Source organism: Microcaecilia unicolor, chromosome 2, assembly GCF_901765095.1.
Source record: "Microcaecilia unicolor chromosome 2, aMicUni1.1, whole genome shotgun sequence".
Classification (NCBI taxonomy): domain Eukaryota; kingdom Metazoa; phylum Chordata; class Amphibia; order Gymnophiona; family Siphonopidae; genus Microcaecilia; species Microcaecilia unicolor.
Window position 1 is genome coordinate 345,920,617 of NC_044032.1, and position 12,266 is coordinate 345,932,882.

Here is a 12,266-nt window from a genome sequence, read left to right on the forward strand (position 1 = left end):
CTGTGAAAATACCTTGAGATGACAAATTTCTCCCCTTTTTTCTGCCATCTGTATCCTTTGTAAATAGATTAAAGCCTAATCATAGGAACAATATACAGATACATGCAGCTCTTAGACTGTCAGTTTCTCTCCCCAGGCTTGACCCCAGCAATCTCCTCTTTTCTGTCAGTAGATACATATCCAGCAGCTTCTGTCCCTCCCACCTCTTCTATTGCTGCTGCTACTGCTCTCCTCTTTTATCCACCCCACACAGGCCCAAATTTTTGGTATACAGGTGCAGATTTTGATGGCTCCTCCTTCCAGCTGCTGAATTAGACAGCATGTGAGATTTCCACTGTATCACTGGGAACTAGACAGTCTATCCAGAATTCTAGATAGTTAAAGGAACAGAGATATCTTGTAGCTAATCTACTGCAGATCTGATTTCACTGGTAGAGGTCGTACAACAATTATTATAATGGATTTGACTTAGGGTAGACACCCTCTTTGCTGTTCCAGGTATCAGTCATATTCAAGGATGTTGCTGCTTATTTCTTGGAAGTGGAGTGGAACATTTTGGGAGAATGGCAGAAGGAGCTGTACAAGATGGTTATCAAGGAGATTCATGGCATTCTCATGTCCCGAGGTAAATATGTTTCTCTATCTTTTATTATACAGGCACATTATGGAATCAGTGGTTGAAAAGGCAGGTAGCAGCTCACATGGACATGTGAAATGTAGAACCTGATGCCAACCCTTATTCAACAGGAGCCAGTGAAAGAAGATGCTGCTCTGTGCTGTAAGATACAGGGGAAAATTCATGAAATGGCATCCAAAATTAGCACCACAAATTTGTGCACTAAAACCCAATTATATAATGGCATGTGAGCACTTAACTTTAAGTGCAAGAACTTATGCCATGTCACAGGCTGGTGTAAATGTTCCTCATAAAGTTGACAGTTGTGTTCATGAGTAATAGTATTCTATAACTTACGTGTGCAACTTCAAGACACACCCATGTGTAACACTGCCTTTGTAGTTCCACACTTTGACATTTAGGCGCTAACTGCTGGATTCTATATGTCACAACTAGTGTTCTGCACCAAAATCCTAGCTTACACTATAACAATACATGTAATTTAAAAAGCCAATCAACATTGATACCTGCACTTATCAAGCAATTATGAGCACTAATTGACAGTAATTAGAATCTATGTGGAAAACTCGCTAAGCCAAAAAGGGGCATGGTTATGGGCAGGGAACTGGGAATTCCAAAAATGTACGTGTACTGTTATACAATATTCACACCACATTTATCTTGGTGTAAATGGATGCACATAGATTTAGGAGCTGGAATGGAAATTAAGCGGAGATTTATTTGGTGTGGATTTTTCAGGCACTATTATTTAGAATCTTGTCCTAAGTTTCTAGATTAGCGCCTAAATGCAGATACCAAGTACTACGAATTAGCACCAATTCACACCGCTTAACAGCTATTACTGGTATTTAAGGCCAGTTTGATAAGTAAGTTAGGTGTGTAACTGGGACTATTCAATAAATTGTGTGCATACATTTACATACTAGTTGCAAATTTGGGTTCTTGGGTTTACAGAATCCAAGGGAAAATGTAAACCTTAAACCAGAGGCTTCATACAAGACCAGCGTGTGTCTGTCTCACTTTTCCATAAAAAACAGTTTGGCACAGAAGCCCAGAGAGAGGATTCATCTCTCAGGTTTCATGCTGAGAACTACAGCTTCTGTGTAAGAGCACGACATGTCAGCTGCACTTTACTCAGTATATTGTACAGTATGTAACCCCTTCATGTAGCAACCAGAAGATTGGCAGCTACAGTGCCTTAACCTAGGAGAGCCCTGGCTGTATCAGCTAACCTCCAAGCTTAATCAGGTGGCAAGCCGCTGCTGCCTCTACTCTCCAAGCTTTGTCAGACAGAGATACACTCCAAGATATATATATATATATATATATATATAAATGAACTCTTTTACCTCAACCCAACTTGATTGAATCTTATCTTCCGTATCCCAATACAACATATTGTACCTATCCTATACCGGATTTGGCGAATGCCTTTTCGGTATTATGTAAGCCACATTGAGCCTGCAAATGTGTGGGAAAATGTGGGATAGAAGTGTAACAAATAATAATAATATACACACCTTCATGTACACACTTATGCACTGCTTCTTCAGATCAAGAAACAAATAGAACTTCCTCAGGAGTTCTACATATACAATTTAAATGTCATTTTCCAACTTCTTATTAACAGGTTATTCAATTGTAAATCCTGATGTTATATTCAAGATTCAAAAGGAAGATGAGAAATATTTCACTCAACACTTTGAGTGGGAGGGAAAAGAAAACCCAAATGACCCCACCAAGAGTAAGTAAACATCTTGGATATAAAGGACTCTGCATTTTCAGATCACAGGAAATGAGTTATTGGCTTCAAATGTTTGAAGACTTAAAATCTATTTCCTAATTTAATAGTGGAGTGGAGGAGTGGCCAGAGCACCGGTCTTGCAATCCAGAGGTGGCCGGTTCAAATCCCACTGCTGCTCCTTGTGATCTTGGGCAAGTCACTTAACCCTCCATTGCCTCAGGTACAAACTTAGATTGTGAGCCCTCCTGGGGACAGAGAAATATCCAGAGTATCTGAATGTAACTCACCTTGAGCAACTACTGAAAAAGGTGTGAGCAAAATATAAATAAATAAATGATCAGATCTTTGGTGAATTCTTGTAAATGTGTTTTCTTATTACAGGTCTTCCTGTTGTAACATCTGTATTCTCACTGAGTATTAAGCAAGAGGAAGATCTCCCCTTCGTGAATTATCCTGAATCGGAGACATCTGAACAGATTCATCCTTCTGTAACAAGTAAGTGTAAATCTCCATTTGCACATCTTTACTAAGGTCAATCGGGACCTTTCAGTAACTAAATACTGGAGGGAGGGATATAAGGTTATCATTCTCTCTTCTTCCGATTGTTTGTTTTCCTACTTTGCATGGAGTAGGCTGATCTGGAGATGGAGGAAAACCTGATAGAGGTGGGATCAGACCTGTAAAACCCTTCAACCTAGAATGTCATGGGGGTGAGAAATCTGTATTGTTAAAAGACTGTTGGTGGTGAAGAGGTTTCTCTGTTATGGAGAGAACATGAGTAAGAATAGGATGCAGTTTGAATGGACTTTTGTAATGCTGATGGATCAGTGTAAATCACAGTACATAATGCAGTTTACAGTAATACATGTTAGATAGAAACATGACGGCAGATAAAGGCCAAATGGCCCATCCAGCCCATCCTCTGTAACCCCAAACTCTTCCTTTTCCTAAGCGATCCCACGTGCTTATCCCATGCCTTTTTAAATTCTGTCCTTGACTCCACAACCTCCACTGGGAGGCCGTTCCATGTTTCCACCACCCTTTCTGTGAAATAATACTTTCTTAGATTATTCTTAAGTCTTAAGTCTTTTCCCTCTTAAGTTCATTGTATGCCCCCTAGTTCCAGAGCTTTCCTTCAGTTGAAAAAGGCTCACTTCCTGTACATTAATGTCCTTGAGATATTTTAAGGTCTCTATCATATCTCCTCTCTCCCTCCTCTCTTCCAGTGTATACATGTTAAGGTTCATAAGCCTGTCCCTATATTTTTTTGTGTTCAAGACCGCTTACTAATTTTGTAGCTTCCTCTGGACCGACTCCATCCTGTTTATATCTTTTCGTAGGTACGGTCTCCAGAACTGCACACAGTACTATAAATGGGGCCTCACCAGAGACTTATACAAGGGCACTATCACCTCCTTTTTCCTGCTGGTCATCCCTCTTCTTATGCACCCAAGCATCCTTCTGGCTTTGACAGTCACTTTTTCTACCTGTTTGGAAGCTTTAAGGTCATCAGACACAATCACCCCTAAGTCCCACTCTTCCTTCGTACACTGAAGCACTTCACCCCCTATACATGGGTAATGACTGTGGATTGAACCAGGTTCTGGAAAGTGTTCAAGGGAAGATAAGATTTTACTCGCTTCAGAATCCACATCATATTGAACATTTTTTCGTGGTGAGCTTAGTGTGGTTATCGAAGGATAAGTGGCTATCTATCGTAACTCCAAGGGTCTTTAGGCTATTGGAGATGGGGAGAGTTAAATCTGGGGTATTGAGAGTAGCCGGGAGAAGTGGGGAGTATTGAGATGAAAGGACTAGGCATTGAGTTTTTTCTTTATTTAATTTCATCTTGAAGGCATTAGCCCAGGAGGTTATGGTGGACATGCCAGTATTGATTTTATCAGAAATTTCAGATAAATTTTTTTAAAGGGGATAAATATGGTGACATCATCAGCGTATATAAAGGGATTAAGGCCATGTTTGGCTAATAACCTGGCCAAGGGGATCATCATGAGGTTGAAGAGTATCAGGGAAAGAGGAGATCCCTGCGGCACCCCGCATTCTGATGACCATGGGGATGATATATTTGTGGTTCCTTTAACTTGATAAGACCTAGTGGTGATGAAGTCTTTTAACCAATTGATAATATTGCCGCCAATTCCAAGTTTGTCCAAAAGCTTGGCAAGAATGTTATGATCAACCATTGTTTTCCTAGGTTGTAAAACCCAAGTCCTGAAAAGTCTTCAGTCTGCCCAGAACACAGCAGCCAGACTTATCTTTGGCAAGTCAAGATTTGAAAGCACATCACCCCTCCGAGAGAAGCTTCACTGGCTCCCCATCAAAGAGAGAATATACTTCAAGGTCCATACAATGATCCATAAGATCATATCAGGAGAATCCCCTAACTATATGAACAACTTGATAGACCTTCCTATCAGAAACAGATCAATGTCATCACGAACATATCTCAATTTACACCTTCCCAATTGCAAAGGTATCAAATACAAAACCTACTATGCATCAAGTTTCTCCTTTTTGGGTAGTCAACTTTGGAATGCTCTACCAAGACCCATCCAAGCAATTAACAACTATTTACCATTCAGGAAAATGTTAAAGACCCATTTTTTCAAGCAAGCTTACCCTAATGGACCAACTTAATTCTACCAGCCCACCTAAAATACTCCTGCTCTGACGATGACACTGACTCTGACACCAATTATACCTCTCACCTTATTTTCAAATTCCCTTATACTCAATCTCCAATCTTTTCCTCTCCATCCTTTTTACCATATCCCTCCCAATCTCCTTCCATTTTACCTTTCCTATCCTATCCTTGTATAGCTTCCCTATTCCAATTCATATATTCTTGGGCATTGTTGCTCTGTGTTTATCACAGTTTATAATATTCTTCCTACATGCCCTTTGTAATGCTTTTTACTATGTAAGCAGCTATGCTTATCACAGTTTATAATATTCCTCTTACATGTTCTTTGTAATGCTTTTTTTTTTTTTACTATGTAAGCCGCATTGAGCCTGCTGTATGTGGGAAAGCGCGGGGTACAAATGTAATAAATAGATAAATAATACATTACTGTTCCCTCGGATTCTTGTGATCCAAGTGCATGACCCTGTATTTTTTAGCATTAAATCTTAGTTGCCAAATATCGGTCTGTTCCTCCAGCTTCGCTAGGTCCTTCCTCATGTCATTCACACCTTCCAGGGTGTCCACTTTGTTGCAGAGTATCATCCGCAAAGAGACAAACCTTACCAGACAGCCCTTCCGCAACATTGCTCACAAAAACGTTAAAAAGAGCCGGCCCAAGGACCGATCCCTGCGGTACTCCACTGACAACATCCCTTTCTTCAGAGCAAGTTCCATTTACCACTACCCTCTGTCTCCTTCCATTCAACCAATTTTTAACCCAATCAGTTACTCTATTTATTTATTAGTCGCCTGTGCAGAACTGTGTCAAGGGCTTTGCTGAAATCTAAGAATACCACATCTAGAGCCCCTCCCATGTCCAACTGTTTGGTCACCCAGTCGAAGAAGTCAGTCAGATTCATCTGACACGATCTGCCACTAGTGAAGCCATCCTGCCTCGGGTCCTGCATTCCATTCAGTTTCAGAAATCTCGCAATACTCCGCTTTAGTAGCATTTCCATTAGCTTACTCACCACCAAGGTCAGACTGACAGGTCTGTAATTCCCAACCTCCTCCTTACTTCGACTCTTGTGCAAAGGAACCACATTCGTCTCCAGTCCTCCAGGACCATACCAGTCTCTAAGAAAGCATTGAAGAGGTCAGTCAGCGGAGCCACCAGAATCTCTCAGAGTTCCTTGAGCATCCTCGGGTGTATCCCATCAGGCCCAGTCGCTCTGTCTACTTTTAATTTAGCTAGCTCCTCACGAACACAGTCCTCTATAAACGGGTCTTGGTCTACCATACATCCACCCCCTTTAGCATTTGTTTTCTGCAGTCCCACCCCTGGCCTTTCATCCATGAATACAGAGCAGAAATAATTGTTAAGCAGTTCAGCAAGTGCAAGGTAATGCATGTGGGAAAAAAGAACCCAAATTATAGCTACGTCATGCAAGGTTCCACGTTAGGAGTTACGGACCAAGAAAGGGATCTGGGTGTCGTCGTCGATAACACACTGAAACCTTCTGCTCAGTGTGCTGCTGCGGCTAGGAAAGCGAATAGAATGTTGGGTATTATTAGGAAAGGTATGGAAAACAGGTGTGAGGATGTTATAATGCCGTTGTATCGCTCCATGGTGCGACCGCACCTTGAGTATTGTGTTCAATTCTGGTCGCCGCATCTCAAGAAAGATATAGTAGAATTGGAAAAGGTGCAGCGAAGGGCGACTAAAATGATAGCGGGGATGGGACGACTTCCCTATGAAGAAAGACTAAGGAGGCTAGGGCTATTCAGCTTGGAGAAGAGACGGCTGAGGGGAGACATGATAGAGGTATATAAAATAATGAGTGGAGTGGAACAGGTGGATGTGAAGCGTCTGTTCACGCTTTCCAAAAATACTAGGACTAGGGGGCATGCGATTAAACTACAGTGTAGTAAATTTAAAACAAATCGGAGAAAATTTTTCTTCACCCAACGTGTAATTAAACTCTGGAATTCATTGCCGGAAAATGTGATGAAGGCGGTTAGCTTAGCAGAGTTTAAAAAGGGGTTGGACGGTTTCCTAAAGGACAAGTCCATAAACTGCTACTAAACGGAAAAATCCAAAATCCCAGGAATAACATGTATAGAATGTTGTACATTTGGGAAGCTTGCCAGGTGCCCTTGGCCTGGATTGGCCGCTGTTGTGGACAGGATGCTGGGCTCGATGGACCCTTGGTCTTTTCCCAGTATGGCATTACTTATGTACTTATATCCTTATCATCTTCCACATATTTCTGTCCCTCAGCTTTGAGCCTCACAATGCTATTATGGCACTTCCTCCTGTCACTTACATATCTGAAAAAGGTCTTATCCCCCAATTTTACTGTATTAGCTATCTTTTCTTCCGTTTGCCTCTTTGCTTTCCTGACAGCTTTTCCAGCTTCTCTTCGCCTATACAGATATTCTCGCCTATCTCCTTCTTTCTGAGTCGTCTTATAAAATGTAAGACTAACCTCCTTACCCTTATCTTTTCAGCTACTACGTTCGAATACCAGAGCGGCCTTCTTTTCCTCTTTTATGTAATTTTCTAACATAAAAGGTTAGTTGCCTTTAATATAGCTCCTTTCAGTCTTGTCCATTGCTGTTCTACATCCTTTAGCTGTTCCCATCCTACTAACTGTTCGTTGAGAAATTCCCCCATCTCAGCAAAAATAGTTCTTTTGAAATCCAGGACCTTCGATCTCGAATGAGCTGTCTCCCCTCTTTTAATATTGAACCACACCATTTGATGATCACTAGATGCCAGATGGTCTCCCACCTTGATGTCAGAAACATTCTCTTCATTCGCAAGTACCAGATCCAGAATAGCTCCATCCCTTGTCGATTCCTTTACCCACTGCTGAAACAATTCTTCCTATAGGGAATCCAATATCTCTTTGCTTCTAGATGACCCCGCAGCAGGGACACTCAAGTCAACATCTGGCATATTGAAGTCACCTATCAGTAGTACTTCCCCTTTCCTAGCTATCTTGTGGATGTCTTCAATTAAGTCTCTGTCCATTTCTTCTGACTGTGAAGGTGACCTGTATATTACTCTGATATAGATACATTTCCCCTTCCCTCTTTCCAGTTTAACCCACAGCGCTTCTTCCGTACCCCACGTGTCCTGCAGTTCTGTCACTTTAATATCATTCTTAGCATATAATGCCACTCCTCCACCCTTTTTTCCTACCCTGTCCTTCCTGAATAGATTATAGCCAGGTATAGCAATATCCCAGTCATGGTTCTCTGTGAACTACGTCTCCGTGACTGCCACTAAATCCAAGTCTGCTTCCATCATTGTAGCCTCTAGATCTAGAACAGTGATGGCGAAGCTTTCAGAGACCGAGTGCCCAAACAGCAACCCAAAATCTAATTATTTATCCCAGGTGCCGGTACTCATTATGGGCGGGGTCACCACATATGACTCCACCCCTATGATAGCCACACCCCTTACACCAGCCATGGCGCATATAAACAGACATCATTGAAACTATTATACTAGTATAGGAGAAAAAAATAACATGATTTTTTTTCATTATAAATCATTTCTGTAAGCTGTTACAGCTCCAGTATACCCAGTGCAAAATAAGACAGCAGATGTAAATTCTCAAATTGGACATATTCCAAACACTAAAATGAAAATAAAATGATTTTTTCTACCTTTGTTGTCTGGTGATTTTGTTTTTCTATCCATATTGGTCCTAGTCTCTGATTCTGCTGCTCTCTCTCTGTTCTCTTAACTCCATTTCCAGGGCTTCTTTTCCATTTATTTCTTTACTTTTCTCCTTTCTTCTTCATTTCTTGCCCTCCTCTCCCCCCTGCCCTCCCCTCCATCCACCCATGTCCAGCCACCCTCCTCTCCCCTCCCTCCCAGCACCAGGCAGGCCTCCCACCACCAAGCACCAGGCCTCCCACCCATCCAGCACCAGGCATCCCACCAAGCATCAGGCATTCCTCCCTCCCAGCATCAGGCATCACTCCCTCCCACCCAGCACCAAGCACCAGGCCTCCCACCCAGCACCAGGCCTCCCACCCACCCAGCAGCAGGCATCCCACCCAGCACAAGGCATCCATACCTCCCTCCCTCCCTTCCAGCATCAGGCATTCCTCCCACCCAGCACCAGGCATCCGTCCCTCCCTCCCGGCATCAGGCATCACTCCCTCCCTCCCACCCAGCACCAGGCCGCCCGAGCACCAGGTCGCCCGCCCTCCCTCCGAGCACCAGGGCCCCCCTCCGAATAAAAGTCATACCTGGTCGGAGTTAAGGCGGCGTCGGCAGCGACAGTGAAAAGCGTACTGGCTCGGCATGCCTTCAGCCTTCCCTTCTGTCTCTCAAGCTTTGGTCCTGCCCTTGCGGAAACAGGAAATGAGGGCGGGACCAGAGCTCAAGAGACAGAAGGGAAGGCTGAAGGCGCGTCGAGCCAGCGCTTTTCACTGCCGCTGCCGACATCGCCTTAACTCCGACCAGGTATGACTTTTATTCGGAGGGGGGCTGGAACTGGCTGAAGTGACGGCGCGCGTGCCAACAGAGAGGGCTCTGTTTGCCCTCTCTGGCACACGTGCCATAGGTTCGCCATCACTGATCTAGAAGTTTGTTTCCCATACTACGGACATTAGTATACAAGGCTCTCCAGATCGTACTCTTTTTTTTCCCCTCTTCTATAGGGGCATTTGATGTCCTACCTTCCTTGGGGTTATTTATGGCTTTTTGGCCTTTTTTACCCATCCCCATCAGTTTTAGTTTAAAGCCCTCTTTAGTACTTTAGCCAGTCTGTTGCTGAAGACACTCCATCCCTTCCTTGTCAGATGGACACCATCACTTCTCAGTAGCTCTTGGAAAATCAACTCATGGGCTACGAAACCAAAGCACTCTCGTCAGCACCATCCACACAGCCACGCATTTATCTCCAGGATGCGAGCTTCTCTCATTTGGCCTTTACCTTCGACAGGGAGGATAGATGAGAACACCGCCTGTGCACCTGCACCTAGGTGCTTCACTCTGACCCAAAGCCATGAAGTCTCATATAATATGTTCAGTAGGATACTTAGCAGTATTAATAGACTGATTTGTACGATTTTCCATGCAGTGCAGCTCATTAATATGTTTGTTTGTTAATTTACTTTAAGTCTGCATTAAAGTTAATAAGAACTTACACAGACTTTTAGTATGTGTTCAAGAGTATGAGGAGCTCAAGATACCACTTAAAAAAGATTATAAAATGAAATTATTAAAGGGAACGTCCCAATGTTATCCTCGATAATAAGAAATGATCAACTGCCCATGTACAAGAAGAGGTAAAAAAAACAAACAAGACTGAATACAGCCATGAGGTATATTTGGGCAGGGACTAGTAAAAGGTGAGGGAACTCAAAGGAAGGAGGATCTGTTTCAAAAGAGGCATAAGACTGAGGAAGGATGTTGTATAAAATATCCGTACAACTCAAAGCAGACGTGACAGATCCATACCTTATATTATCTTGGAGGAAAAGACTTCAGACTTCACAAGAATCTTATACCAACCCTGTTAGTATCGGGTTAAGGAAAAAATGGTCTTCAGCGACAATTCAATCACAGGTCAAAAACTTCCTTCCTGTCCAATGAACTTCATATTGTTCTTTAATTCAGTTTTTTAAGCAAATTTTTCTGTGCAGGCAAAATAGTTTTTTCAACTATTATTTTATGCAGGTAAGCAATTATTCAACAATTATATAGCATCCAAACGCTAATCCCAAATTATCAAGGATTATATTTCTTAGGAGCTAAAAGCAGTTATGAGCAGTGTGAAGTGACATTGTCAGCAAGTGTAAGACAGTCAGAGACTGAATTAATGGTCCTTTTCCCCACTCCATCTCCACTGAAATGTCATCTCGCTCAGGGATCAGTGGTTTCCCTTCTGTTATTTAATGATTTTCTAAGTGTTGTTTATACAGAAATTGGATTTGGGTGTCACTTGTATGCTGATGATATCCAGAATTTGATACACACTGACCCTGGTTTGTAGGATAAATTTTGAGACATCAGTGAGTGTATAGAGGGGTTGAATAATAACAAATTCAGATTAAATACTGAAAAGAAGGGGCAATTCTTAAATGAGGAACCGATTTATAGGCACCACAATACTGCAAGCTGAGCTCCAATTCTATAACAGCATTTGGATGCCAAGATTCTGTAATAGAACATTATAAGTTGGCCTCGACGTGCCTTATTTTAGGTGCTACTGCTTATACCATGTCAGTGACAGAGGGAAATGGCTGAGCCTGAGTGCGCCAAGTGATGCATGTAACTGATAGTATTTCTGTAAGTTATGAATGTTACTTGTTGATACCCATGGCCCACCCATGCCATTCCCAAGCATACACCCTCTTTCAGTTATGTCTTATAGAATAGCACCTCTGATGTACATGGGAATGGGGAATTGGAATGGGACCTGATATACTGCCTTTCTGTGGGGGGGGGGGGGGGGGGGGGGGGGAGGGTTGCAACTTCATTCAAAGCGGTTTACATAGTATATACAGGTACTTATTTGTACCTGGGGCAATGGAGAGTGAAGTGATTTGCCCAGAGAAACAAGGAGCTGCAGTGGAAATCGAACACAGTTCCCCAGGATCAAAGTCCACTGCACTAACCACTAGGCTACTCCAGGTGGTGTGTAGGTCTAAGCACCAGTTTATACAATTACCTTTTTAATGGATTTGGTTTTCATGAAGGGCTGAAGTTCCATAGAATAAATTTACAATAATGGACATCTCTTTGAAGGTGATTACGTTTGTACAAAGTTTGAGCATCTTTTTGGACTCAGATTTAAATCTCAATAAGCAGATGTCCACGGTAGTTTGAACATGTTTTGCTACTATGCGTGGAAGTAGCTAAACACAGTCTTCAAAGTGATCAAAACATGTTTATTATCCAATGTACAAGAATGCTGACAGACTGAACCCAACGTATGAAATGAGGCCTTTATTTAAAAACTAGTAAAAAAGCCCCGTTTCTGATGCAAATGAAACGGGGGGGCTAGCAAGGTTTTCTTCAGAGTGTGCATGTGGGAGTGTCCCTGCCCTCTGCCCTCTCTCCCTCCCCCTCCCCCCCTCCGAGTCCAGTCCTTCAGTGTTACGTTTCCTGCTGTGCTGTGTTTGTATTACCGAGAGAGTGAGGGCGTCTCTCTCCCCTCCCCCCTCTGAGTCCTTCACTGTTACAGAGAGAGGGATTTCGTGCTGTGCTGTTT

General features: G+C 42.6%; 1 pseudogene; it reads left to right on the forward strand.

Annotated features, from left to right (window-relative positions):
- LOC115462068 overlaps nucleotides 1–12,266 on the forward strand; it is a 199,128-nt pseudogene that overhangs the window by 91,356 nt on the left and 95,506 nt on the right.